Source organism: Gavialis gangeticus, unplaced genomic scaffold, assembly GCF_001723915.1.
Source record: "Gavialis gangeticus isolate Ggan-Ray unplaced genomic scaffold, GavGan_comp1, whole genome shotgun sequence".
NCBI classification, from domain to species: Eukaryota; Metazoa; Chordata; order Crocodylia; family Gavialidae; genus Gavialis; species Gavialis gangeticus.
This window is the reverse complement of record NW_017729031.1, coordinates 52,254,505-52,267,254: the sequence shown is the minus strand read 5'-3', so window position 1 is coordinate 52,267,254 and position 12,750 is coordinate 52,254,505. Positions and strand designations below refer to the sequence as shown.

The following is a 12,750-nucleotide window of genomic DNA, read 5'->3' as shown; positions in this document are numbered from 1 at the left end:
TCGTATGAAACTTGCATCCTTTGGAGTTATATCAGTGGTGAGGTAAGGTTTTTAGTAGAGTGAAAAGTATTTTCCCCTTATTGAATACTGCTGAAAAAAACATACAGGTCAAACTCCGGATCATACAAAGAATTTACCAGATGTGTAACAAGAATTTTCTGCGTTATTCACTTCTCTGTATATATAAGCACCTGGTGAAGTCTTTGCAGGGTCAAAGACCCAAGTGTGGCCTAGACTGAAATTTCATTGAAATTAGTGGGAGTTGTATTACTGACTGACATGAGCCCAGGTTCTCACCAGTGGTAATTTCATTGGGAATTGGGACAAACGCATTACATTCATGGAGAATATAAATGGGAGCTTTCAGTGTTGTGCATGTCAGACTTGTGCACCAACAACTGGGATAGCAGAGTGCAGATAGTAGATGGCTTGGAATATAAGAAAAATACTTCTAAGAGCAAAAGTCATTTTTTTTTATTGCAGATAATTTTTAAATCTTGCAGCAGTCAGGGCAGGGAAATTATAAAGTATAAAGGAATTTAAATGGTGAAGTAAAATTTTCCCAATTAAGCTTGTAAGTTGCATTTGCAAAATTTGCCTGCACAGTATATGAGTCCTGAAGGTGCACAGGCAATATAAGTAGTTAAAGGGATCAGTGTTCCTTATTTTTCATTTTGAACCAGCCTGGGTTTTTTGCATGTGGAAATGAGTGACTTTACATACTGTATCCTTTGCAAGCTATTCTTGCACAGGTTAGGCATTAGCCGTTAAATATTGGATCAATATTGTTTTGTCTAACAGTCAGCAGGAGCTATTTGGATGTAGCGTGGTGTAGTGATTTTTAAATGTACATATTTTTCCCAGATATTGCATTGAAATAATAATACTAACTATGGGTTAGAAAAAGCAGAAGCTGCTAGTCTTGTTGGCACTTCTTCCTGAATTGCAATTTTTAGGACATTCAAAAAGTTTGGATTCCTCTGTTTGAAACTTTAGAATTTGTAGAGTGTCTCATGGGAAGGAAATGATAGGACTTGGCCATAATGAATGTAAAGAGTATAATTTTATTGAGCCCAGTGGACACAGAGACCCTGCAGCTCTCCCAGTCTAAAGCCAACACCGAGTCAAAAGGCCTGAGCTGCATGGTGGCACTACACAGGGCCTCCCCAAGACCTGGCTTCCCTTTGGAAGGTCTGCTGGCTGCATCGGGAAATAGAGACCATGCTTTTCCAAGAGATTCTATTTGTGCTTATCTATGTCTGTCAACTTGTCTATTAACTTATAACACTGATAATAAAGAAAAGTTACTTTCGTATGGTATGAAATGGACTGGGGCTTGCAGCATTGTTAGCAAGATTGAAGTGAGTGTATTGCAAAATACACTCTCAGAAACAAATCTAGAAATAATAGTAGATCACAAGATGCTAGGTTGTTAATACAGGAAGTAGAGATAAAATGTCATTAAGAGATTAATTTACAAAAAAAGCACATAGTCATGTGCTATATAAAGGAAAACCAACAAATTATGTGATCAGCCAGCAGCCTTTCCCTTGTAGTCTGACTTACAAGTAGCTAAAAATAATTGCTCTCTGTAAAATGAAAAGTAGTTTAGAAGTAAATGGTACTCTGGAATAAAAGGCAGCCAAGACAACCAGGTTGGAGCCTTTCCATACAATAGATGTACAGCCAACTCTAAAGTCACAAACACAAATGCCTAAAGAGTCTGCCAGAGGCCGGGGAGCCCAATACCTTCCACAGCTTGGTATGCATATCCTCTGAAAGTTTAGAAGGAAAAAAGAGGTGGTGTTAGACTTTGTTTAGCAAATGTGCATGAGGTAATTTTTTAAAAAGAATAGTTTTGAAGACAAGGCATTAATAAAATATACAGTTCAGTGAATTTTGCAGTTTAAATGACTTTCCAAGTGTTGCCAGTTATTTTCTCCTTTACTTTTACTGAAGTGTTTACATTACCATTATCATACTGGGTTCAGCCAGAATTGGCTCAGGTGAAAATTCTGTTTTTCACACCCTGAAAAACTTGAAGCAGCAATGCTAAAGCGAAACCAAACCAAACAAAATCCTCTCAGAAAATGTTTACTGTATTTATATTTAATTTGTCATATTTATATATTATATGTTTTTAATTTAATATTGATTTGAATATTAAATATGTTTTATTGTTGATCAGCCTTTCTATATGGTTATAGTAAAATCAAAGAATGACAAAATCCATCACCTTAGCAAAATATGGTTGATTAGGTAGTTAAATGGTTAAAGCAGTGTTAAGAGTAGAATCTGAACAGTGCCAAGAGGTATTTCTTATCCATCAACTTGACTGCAAAATTATACCCTTTTTATCCTGTTTTGACTCCATTACTTAAGCTTCTTGGCCTATTAGATCAAGCTTATTAATATAAATCAATGTATGTCAAGAATGCTTCTAAAAAATAAGGAAAAACCCCTTTTGCCGGGAACAAAAACATGTTATGCTTAAAACTTATTTTCATTATTTTATTTGTCAAGATCACCATAAATTAATTATGAACTTTCCCAGGTCTTAAAACCTTTGCCTTACTTGTGCTTCATGCAATACTGCATAACTAATAATGATTTTGCTGTTACTGTTTACAGTTTCAGGCCTAGTATAACTTTCCTTTAGCCCGGCTCCTTGCTGCCACGAATAGCTATGTTCTGTAGTCTACTTTCTGTAAGCAAAGTATATTTCCCTTCAAGCCATTGTGGGCCTCATGGGTTGCAAAGGAAATTTGCAACAGATCCTGCAAGAGAGGCTTGCCCTCTGTGCTCCAAATGCTTTCTTCAGACCAGCAGACATGATGCTTTAAAATGAAATTGTACATTTTAACATTTGCAGTTTTATTTAATGCTCATAACCCTATAAATAGTGAGAGAGAAAAAAGAAAATGTTATGGGAAATGGGCCTGTCCTGTGGTCTAGCAATAGTGCTCTCCACTGCCATGAGAGAGACCAACGTTTAATATTGCACCCAGTCTGTCGTTCCACAGGCCAGCATTCCTGTGACTGTTGTGGAGCCACCACATTAAGGTTTAAGAGGAACTGTCTGTCTCATGTCATTCAGCAGCAACCACTGTGGCTGAACAGGGACAGGTGTTGACAATCCTTCCAAACCAGAAGAGTGATGACTGTGACTAGAGATCTTAAAAGTAGGATTATTGACATTATTAGGGAAAGAGCGATAGTGCAGAGAGAAGTAGGAACTATGAAGATGATACATCCGAGGTACTCCCCGAAAAGGCTGGTAAATTTTACTGCCTCTGTATCTTTACAAGGACTGGGACTCTAAGCAGAAATTACAAAACTTGATGAATCATGTGGTGATTTTATGATGTACTATAGATTAGATTAGATTAGATTAGATGTTGTATTTTACTGCTGTGTGAGAGATCCTAATCCAAATTTCCAGTAGTGAAGTTGGTGCACTGGTATTAGTAAGCACCATTTGTTTTCATTCAGTCATTTTCCTTTCTAAACTATTTGGATATAAACAAATGGTAAGGGGGATGTCCCTAATTTGGCTGTTTCCCTTAGCACAAGTAAAATATTTAAAATGTTTTTTTAAATGCAAATTTATTTTAGAGTTATAATTTAGAGAGACAGATCTGCTAAAAGTGGAACTTACTCGTTGCTTTATGCAGGTTGATATTTGTGGAAGACTTAAATTGTGAAGGTGATAAAGTTTCAATCTGTTTCTGAATAAGTTACAATATTTGAGACCCATGAAATATAAAATACCATCAATATGAAGTACCATGGCAATTAAACATGTAATAAAATGAAACAAAGAGTCAAAGCTACAGTCCATTTTACTGCTAATGGGATTAACAGCAAGGAAAAACTACCCATGCAGAGACTAAGATAAACATCAGAACAATGTTTCAGCTACGGGTCATTTAATTAGTCTATTGAAGCTGTTTTTACTTCATAGAAATAGTATGGGGTTTTTTTTTCCACTAAATAAGTGCATTATTTGCTTTCCCTCCTTTTTTTGTTTCATAGAAAGCAGCTAAGTATTGTATTTATTATTTCAGTTTTAAAATATTCAGAAATGCAGAATGAAAGTGTAAGCCTAAGGAAAGAATATTTTTATCCTGCTTGCTTTTTAACAATGAAGAAATGCTTGGATGTTTAAATACACTAGCTAAGGAAAGTGATTAACAGTGGCTGTTGGGGCCCAAAATACCTTGTGAGGCTGCAGTGAGGGAGGTGCCTCCTCTCCCACCTGCCCTTTTCTGATTATGTAAGTGAAGAACTGGAACAGATTACAGGGAAATATTTTGATTGGTGCAGAAAATTAGAGCATTTTACAGTAAATAGCAATGTGGGGGAAAACAGTACTTTATTTCTTTCAGTCCTTCAATTTTCCTTCCTAGTCACAGTCTTTTGCTCTGTGAAGTAGCTTTTATTTTATCAGCTCCCATCACTGTTAGCTCTCTTGCTACCAGATTCTCAGTATTACTGCCAAATCCCTCCTCTTGCTAGCTCAGTTTCCCTAAAGCACCTCAGCTCTCTTTAACCAAAGTGTTCCTGACCAAGAAACAACATACCCAGACCTACTTATTTCCATAACTTACCTCAGGGCTAAGTATCCCACTTCTGGTTGCTTTCCCTCTTAGCTACTAGAATCCACTTATTCAGTTCAGAAACTTCTCCCCTGTCACATCCCAGGAGCTGAATATTTTTGCTAGAAACCCACTGAAACAACATTTGCCAACTCTCTGATATTTTTTTATCATGAATCTTGCATGTATTTGGTGCTTTTTGTAAAAGTATCTGCCTCTAGGAGCTGGTACTCACTTAAGATGTCCACATTCATTAACAACAACAAAAAAAGGGAAGTTCTAGGCCTCATGGTTGACAAAAAACTGGAAAATATATTTTGTGGAATGACCACTTACTAATATCTTCCTTCACCAGTCTGTTTCTAGATCACCTTCTTGGCAGACCAGGTTCTTTGGGTAAATCCAATATTTTTATTAGACCAACTATTTGACTTAGTCTAATACAAGATATAATATTTGAGTTGGTCTAATAAAAGATATTGGATTTACCCAAAGAACGTTGTGTGCCTACGTCCGTAGACCAACACGGCTACAACATACACCCTGATCACCTACTATTCATTTAGTCAGTTGAGCATTTGGGGGTTTAGAGAAAAATAATTAGAGAAAATTTGGTGGTTAGATGACTTGAAATAAAAAAAAAATCTTCTCAGATATCATAGGAGAAGGTTAGAGGGAAGTGTGAAACCTTCAGTTCAGTCTGTATAAAGACCCTACAATGAAAATGAAATTTTGCCAAACTTATAGGTTAGACAGACTTAAAAAGAGCAAATAGTTCATTCTAATTTTTTTGTGTCTGGCATAAATAGCATTAAAGCAAAAAGATTAACTCTCTCCTGTTTCTACAAGCATTTGTTCTGTGTAAATAGTCTTACTGAAAGTTGCTGTGCCTACTCGCATGCGTCTGAGATGGTGCTATATTGGTTCATACGCAGATGGTTATCATCTCATGCATAACAACTAGAAGTTTTTCCCCCCCCTTAATAAAATGTTTTACTTTACAAAACCTAAATACTGGTTAGGGGGAAAATATTTAAATCAGTCTGTCCATATTTAGCTGCTGGGAATTCAGCATCTTAGTCTTAGAATTCTTACATTTTGGTTTCATTTAAGAATCTGAATTTGAGAGGTTCTAAACTGAGTGCTAATATCTCCATATCTAGTTACATACTTTATTAAGGTGAATAAAATCTAAATTAGGATGCAAATAAATAAATCACTTGCTTATAACTTGCTTTCTTTGATGTTAAATAACTTCCTATATTATTTTAAATTATTTGCTTGGCGAGTTTTTTGGAGTCCCTAAGGACATGTTCTCTTGGTCCACCTAGTTTGTTGTAAGGTTTCTTGCTTTGTACTCTGAACCATCTTGTGATCACTCAGTCTAGGACAGGAGTTGTCAACCGGGAGTGTGTGTACCCCTGGGAATCCTTGGGAAGGCATTAGGGGGTACGCATGGGCCGGCAGAGACAGAGCACCACCACCTACTACCCCGCACCACCATCTCTCAGGAGCAGGGCTGGGGTGGGGTAAGGGCAGCAGTGCCCCTCTGCGGGCTGCATAGGTGCTACCCAGCCAGTCAGACGGGGGGTGGCGAGGGGAGATTGCACATGGTGGATGGCTGCTGCCACCATCCACCACCCCACGCTGCCACTGTTCCACATCTGGCTGCGTGCCATCCCCCCTGCTCTGCATTTGGCTGCTGGGGGCACACTTATTTAAAAAGGTTGAAAACCTGAAAACCCCTGGTCTAGGAGGCAGGATACTGGATACATTGATGTGTTCTAGTGTTTCTTTTGAGCTTTCTAAAACTGTGCCTACCACTTAACACATGATAGTGAAGGTGCTTCATATTCTAACAGTACTGAAGCTTTTGATACTGAAGCTTTTTTTCCTTGCAGACTATCCAACATGTGAACAATTATCTTGTGCAAATGGAGCATGTTTTAACGCAAGTCAACGTTGTGATGGTAAAGTCGATTGCAGGGACTCCTCTGATGAAGCTAATTGCAGTAAGTTCTACATTCAAGATAAGTCATACTAATTGCATTATGTATGCTCTCTGTAATATAAATATTGCAATTTATTTACAGAATCTGAATATATATATATATACTTGCTGTTCTGCATTCAAATATCTTTCAGCTCATGGGTGTGCCAATAACCAGTTTCAGTGTGCTAATGGAGAGTGTATCCCTCGAGCCTTCATCTGCGATCATGATGATGACTGTGGAGACAGGAGCGATGAAAACTCTTGCAGTATGATGGCTTTATTTAACTTCTTTGTCGGTTGCATTAAGACTGTTTCTGGTTTTCTTAAATTGCACAACAGTTTTCAGGGAGGAAGAGGAGGGCCCTGTTACACTGTAAGGGAAATTGAAAAGCTTTTTTACTTTGTTTTTCCCCCTGAAATAATGAAAGGTATCTGTGCTGCTTTAACAAGTAATTATTCTTCAAGGAGAATTTGCCATGAAATATGTATCTGGATAGTACTATATGCACTGAAGTTAGTGGAAGTTTTCTTCTTGATAAATAGCCTTGTGTCTTGTTAATTTCTTTGTTACCTCAAATTGCAGTCAACTCCTTTTGTTTCCTATGTTCAGTAGTTGTTGAATATTAAAAAATTATTAATATTTAATTTAATAATTATTAGTATTTTAAAAATCTGTTTGGTTCATTTTTGTTTTAATCATTACATATACGGATCAGACTTTCTAGAATTGTTCCCATAGGCCATAAGGGGTGAACTGCATGGTGAAGATAGTCCTTTATTAAATGTTTAGGTTAACTCATTGACTGGAAGCTCTGTTGATGGAAACTTCTAGGTGGTACTTTTGTTTTGGGGACTGGGTATTATGTCTCCCTTTCTGCATTGTACCCACGAAGCTGCCACTTGGCACCCCTATGTTTTGCTTTTGACAAAAGGTCTTTTAAACCAATGGGGGCCAATCTTTTTTTGGCAGGTGTGTTACTAATGGCTCAGCGTGCTCCATAAGTATCACTCTGATCCTCTTTCTCATCCTGACCTGCTCCTTAGCTTTCTGTTCCCTGCCTGATCTGACACTGTACTTTTGGCACCCTCCCCGGTGTGCTGCATGCCACATACAGATGATGCCTATGCCACTTGTGGCACACATGCTGTAGGTTGGCCAACCCTTTAAATGATCTCATGATTTTGACTCTCAAGGTTACTGAAGTATTGTTATAGATTCATCAAGGGTCACATTTTCCTGTTTAGTATGTCCATGCTACCAGAGACCATTAGTTGTTGGAAAGAAGACAACATTCTTTTCCTTCCTGAGTGCTCCTTATCTGTCCACATGACACCAACATTTTGATGCCATCCTGTAAAGACGTTCCCTACTGTGTGCTCTCTTCCCTTCCCTTTTTGAGTACCCTGGGAAGAAATCTGTTTGTTTCTTTTTTTCTGAGTTTGTGAACATTCGTTTTTCATTGTGCCCAACTAAGTAAACCAGGGCTTTCTAGGTGGCCAGAAGTTGCACCCTATGTAGGCTACACCAGCAGGGTCTGCAGGTCTCACCAGATGTAATAGTGTGAGCTGTGGACACCCTCCTCCCTGCTGCACTATGTGTGCACAGCCTTCTCTCTCTCCCCTGCTCACTGGCTATGGGCTCTCCTGCACTACACTGCAGGCTTCCCAAGCACTGCAGGCTGCAGCATGCCATGCCACCCCCTGGGACAGGCACAGGAAGCAGAAGCTGGAGGGGAAGCCTGGAGATGCCGTTGGGTATGCAATCAGAGTAATATGGGGTGTGCTGGACAGATGGAAGCCTGGGGGGGCGGGGGCAGGCTGCAGGAAATGAGGAACAATTAGATCCAGTCACACAGAGTACTTTGTGTGGAAAGGACAAGTACTTTTTCATTCTTTCTTGGTTTCTTCAAGGAACAAAATACTCTAAAATGGGTGAAAAAACAAAGTTTAGAACATGTCTGTGGTCTAGAACTGAGGTTACTCTTTAGGAGAGGTTCTGAATGACTGATTTCTCTATTTATATGTCAGTTAACTGTTACAGGAGGTAATAGTTTTGTCACTTGGACTAATCCATGTCTTTTGTTGTTCCTTTTCTCAGCTTATGTAACTTGCAGGGGGAATTTCTTCACTTGCCCAAGCGGCCGTTGTATTCACCAGAGCTGGATTTGTGATGGTGATGATGACTGTGAGGATAATGAAGATGAAAGAGGATGTGGTAAAGACTAAAGCAAACTTAATTAAAATAAGACATTTTACAAGGCAAAACCTCCTTAACCACAGTGCTAACATTATCTATTTTATGAGAGTTTTTAAAAATACAGTGCTCTTAGAAAACTTAAAAAATATAATGCCCTTAGACATGCCCTTAGAAAACTTAAACAATATTTAGAGATGCTATTCTACTAACATAATATATATTATTGATAATTTATGGGGCAGGTCTTTTACTAAGATGGTGAGTATGAAGTGGCTATGCTTCAGTAATTTATTTTCATAGTCCTGATACTGCACCACCAGCAATAATAAATTTAAGTAGACATCTGTGGGAGTCAAGTAAGTCCTTCTGTGAAGCCATACTACTTAGATGGAAAGCACAGTGAGCACGCCCACTGTTAAGCTGCAAGCTCAGGACTGAAGAAAGCATATTTCAGTACCTCTGTGTATTCTGAGTGGAGGACCAGATGATCTGTTAGAAAGAAAATCCCATTTTTTGGCTACTATTCTGAATAAATGTGGTAATTCAATAGCTATCTTTCTCTTTAATAGATATCTTCTATCAAGTTGCCTTATTTAGAGGACTTCATAGTAATTCTGATTGCCAGTAGTAAACCTTAGGGAGGTGCATAAAGGGAGGAAGTGGGACACTAGTCTTAGGCACCAATTTAGAAGGAGCAAAAGAACAGCGGCCCCCAGAGAGCCCATGCCACTGCTCCCACCACCACCAGAGCAAGCCTTGTTCAGAGAGCTTGCACTGAGGCAGTAGCATCCTGTGCCATTGCCACAACTGCTGCAGCCTCTATGCAGGGAGGTAAGCACTGGCTTCCCCCTCTCCTTGTACTGTCCAGGGTGCCAAGATTTCAAGTTATGCCTCTGCTGATTGTACAGATAATGAGAAATGAACACATAGGCCATTGGTTCTCTGCCTTTTTAGATTCATGGCACCCCTTGTTAAAGTCAAGGTACCCCTCAGTTCTTAATTTTACTTGTTTTTTGATTAGGGAAAAATGGAGCAACTTTTTTGTTGCAAGGAACTCAGAAAATTGACGAGAAGTCAGAATGGTTTTAACACTGTGGATTCCTATTTGAAATCTCTGGGTTTATCTTGTGATACATGCATAGGTATTTGCACACCTAACACTGATAATCTTGCATGGCACCCTTACGTGACAGCCTAGGGTACTGCAGCAGAAAATCATAGATGTAGGCCTTGGTTGGTCAATATATTTTTTAAATTGCTTTTTGATGGAAAATTGCTTACTTGAATAATCACGGTTTTTGTGAACTGTGTCTATTGTTTTAAGATTTGTTTGTTTTCAATGGTAGACTAAATGCCTAGAAATTAAAAGGTATAGGCTGAAAATAATACTTTTCTGCCACAATTTTCTGTGTTAGAATTTCTGAGGAAAAATTGGTAGTGTTGAAGTGGCATTGCATAGAATCATAAAATCATAGAGAAGTAGGACTAGAAGAGACCTCCAGATGTCCAACCCCCTGCCTGAGGTACGATCATACCTATCAAAACAATCCTATACAAGTCCATTGTCTAACCTGTTAGCAAAACTACACAGTCAACACTGACAAAATCGCAAGATATAACACCCTAACCAGCCACAGGTAAAGCAGAGGAATCACAGTGGTCAATGTTCTGCTGCTGTAAGGTTTTTAAAATATGCTTGAGAGATCTCAGGAAGAGCGCCATGTCCCCCACTGTGGCGGAAGGCAAAAACCCCCATAGTCCATACCAAGTTGGCCATGGGGTAAAATTCCTTTCTGACCCCAAATATGGTGATTGGTCTGACCCTGAGCAGAGTGGTAACACCTGCCAGCGAGGAACCTTTGGGTTTCAGCCATAGCAGAAGCATTGGCACACTCCAGTCACAATCCCCAGCCTTCGCTACAGCCAACACCCCATGGTTGTGAGGAAGGCTTTAAAAAACAAAACACATGTAGCAGCAGGAGGAGAAAAAATTTCCCTTCTGGCCCCACGTGGCGACCAACAGGGAAATACTCATAGTAGAGCACAGGCACAGCAGGCACGTCTGCATGAGATGCTTAGTGCTCAGTAGCCTAATAACACTGAACAGTAGCATTCTGGGCAAAAACCGTGCTAATACACTACTGCACAGTAGTGTAAGTGTTACTAAAAAACCATGTGCCAGCCCTACTGTGCAGTAACTGTGGTTACTGCGCATTTAGTTAGTACTTCATTAAGCATGTACTAAACTAAATTCACAGTAACTACTGCGCTTTAATGAATGTGTAGATGCGCCAAACTGCTCCTAAATCATCCTGGATCAATGCCAGTTCAACCTCTAAAACACCTCCAGTGATGGAGATTCCACAACTTCCCTAGGCAGTCTGTTCCACTGACTCACTGTTCTAACAGTGACTTTTTTTTCCTGCTATCCAATTTAAACCTACTTTGCTGCAACTTCAAGCATCGGTCCATGTCCTACTCTCTGCAGTAAGAGAGAAAAGGTGTTTCTCATCTTCTTTATGGCAATCCTTCAGATATTTGAATACTTTTATCATGTCCCTTCTTAAGTGCCTTTTCTGCAAACTGAACATGTCTTTCCTTCAGCCTCTTCTCTAATGACTTGCCTTCCAAGCCCGTTATCATTTTTGTCAGCTGCCTCTGGACCCACTGTAACTTCTCCATATCCTTTTAAAGTGTGAAGCCCAAAACTTCACATAGTACTCTGGTTGAGGCCTAACCAATGCTAGGTACAGAGGCACTATCATGTCTAGTGTCTTGTCCCAAAACTGCATTCATCTTTTGTGCAGCTACATCACACTGCAGACTCATGTTGAGTCTGTGATCTGCCAAGACTTCCAGATCCTTTTCTGTGGCATTGCCATCCAGCCAGGTCACCCATTTTGTATTTGTATTTTTTATTATTCTTCCTGTGGTGTAGCACTTTGAATTTGTCAGCATCAAGCTTCATCCTATTAATTCCAACCCAGGTTTCCAGTGGAGAATTCTGTTCCTGTCCTCCTGTGTTTTTCCAATCCTTCCCCAGTTTTGTGTTGTCTGGAAATTTGCTCAAGAAGCTCTTTATTCCAGAATCCAAATAATTACTGCATTTGCTCAAATATAAGATGGTCCCCCAATAATTAGATTCTATATAAGGAAAATATATAAATATGTTTTAATTTTCCAGGTATAGAATTTAATTATTTAAGAGTTTGCCTTGAATTTGTCCCCTTCCCACTGGTACATCAGGGTAAATAAATCTAGGGGGATCAGGTGGTCCCTGTGTCCACTGCCCCTCAAACGTTTCTCTCCTGCATCCTCTTTTCCTCCCCCCGCCCCCTACTGTCAGAACCTGCTCTCCATGAGTTTATGGAGGTGAGAAGGAAGTTTGAAAACACTGACCTAGAAATAAATATACTTGTAGGAACTTGCACGTGGGGAAATTATTACAGATATCCATAGGCTTAATTCATCCAGAGGGGGGCTGAGTGCAATGGGCACTATCATATTTTTTACTGAGATGGGGTGTACTAATGTATCTTTGTGGTAGGTTTCCATTGTGTACTGGTACTGCAGGAAGAGAGAAGAGGATGATGGGAAAGAAATGGTAGACCTCATATGGTGGAGAGAGGACTAGCATAGATTCTTTCAGAAGCAAGCCCTCTGAAAGAACAATGAGTAATAGCATTGGAATGGTGATAGGTGTGCCGGTATGCAGTGTAATGAGACTACAATAGTTGTCAAAATATGTTTTGATTTGCCACATGAACCACAGTGGCCACCTGACAGGTTGTTAGAGGGACAGCTTTATGTTTATATAGAAATAAATATTTTTAAAAAAACAATTCAGTTTGTCTAGTATGGGCCATGTATTTTATATTGAGTGTTGGCTGCATTTAACCAACTTCATAGTTGGTTTCCATTATTAAGAACGTGCTTCTTTTGGCAGAAGTTTAATGATAGAT

At 39.2% G+C, this 12,750-nt stretch overlaps 1 protein-coding gene across 2 annotated transcripts in view; it reads left to right on the top strand.

Moving 5' to 3' along the window:
• Positions 1-12,750, top strand: part of LRP2 (LDL receptor related protein 2) — a 197,197-nt gene that overhangs the window by 8,760 nt on the left and 175,687 nt on the right. For both annotated transcript variants that reach the window (XM_019522761.1, XM_019522760.1), the window contains exons 4-6: positions 6,500-6,610; positions 6,744-6,857; positions 8,690-8,806. The gene's annotated coding sequence lies outside the window, so the exon portion shown is untranslated. The remainder of the gene's footprint in view (positions 1-6,499; positions 6,611-6,743; positions 6,858-8,689; positions 8,807-12,750) is intronic.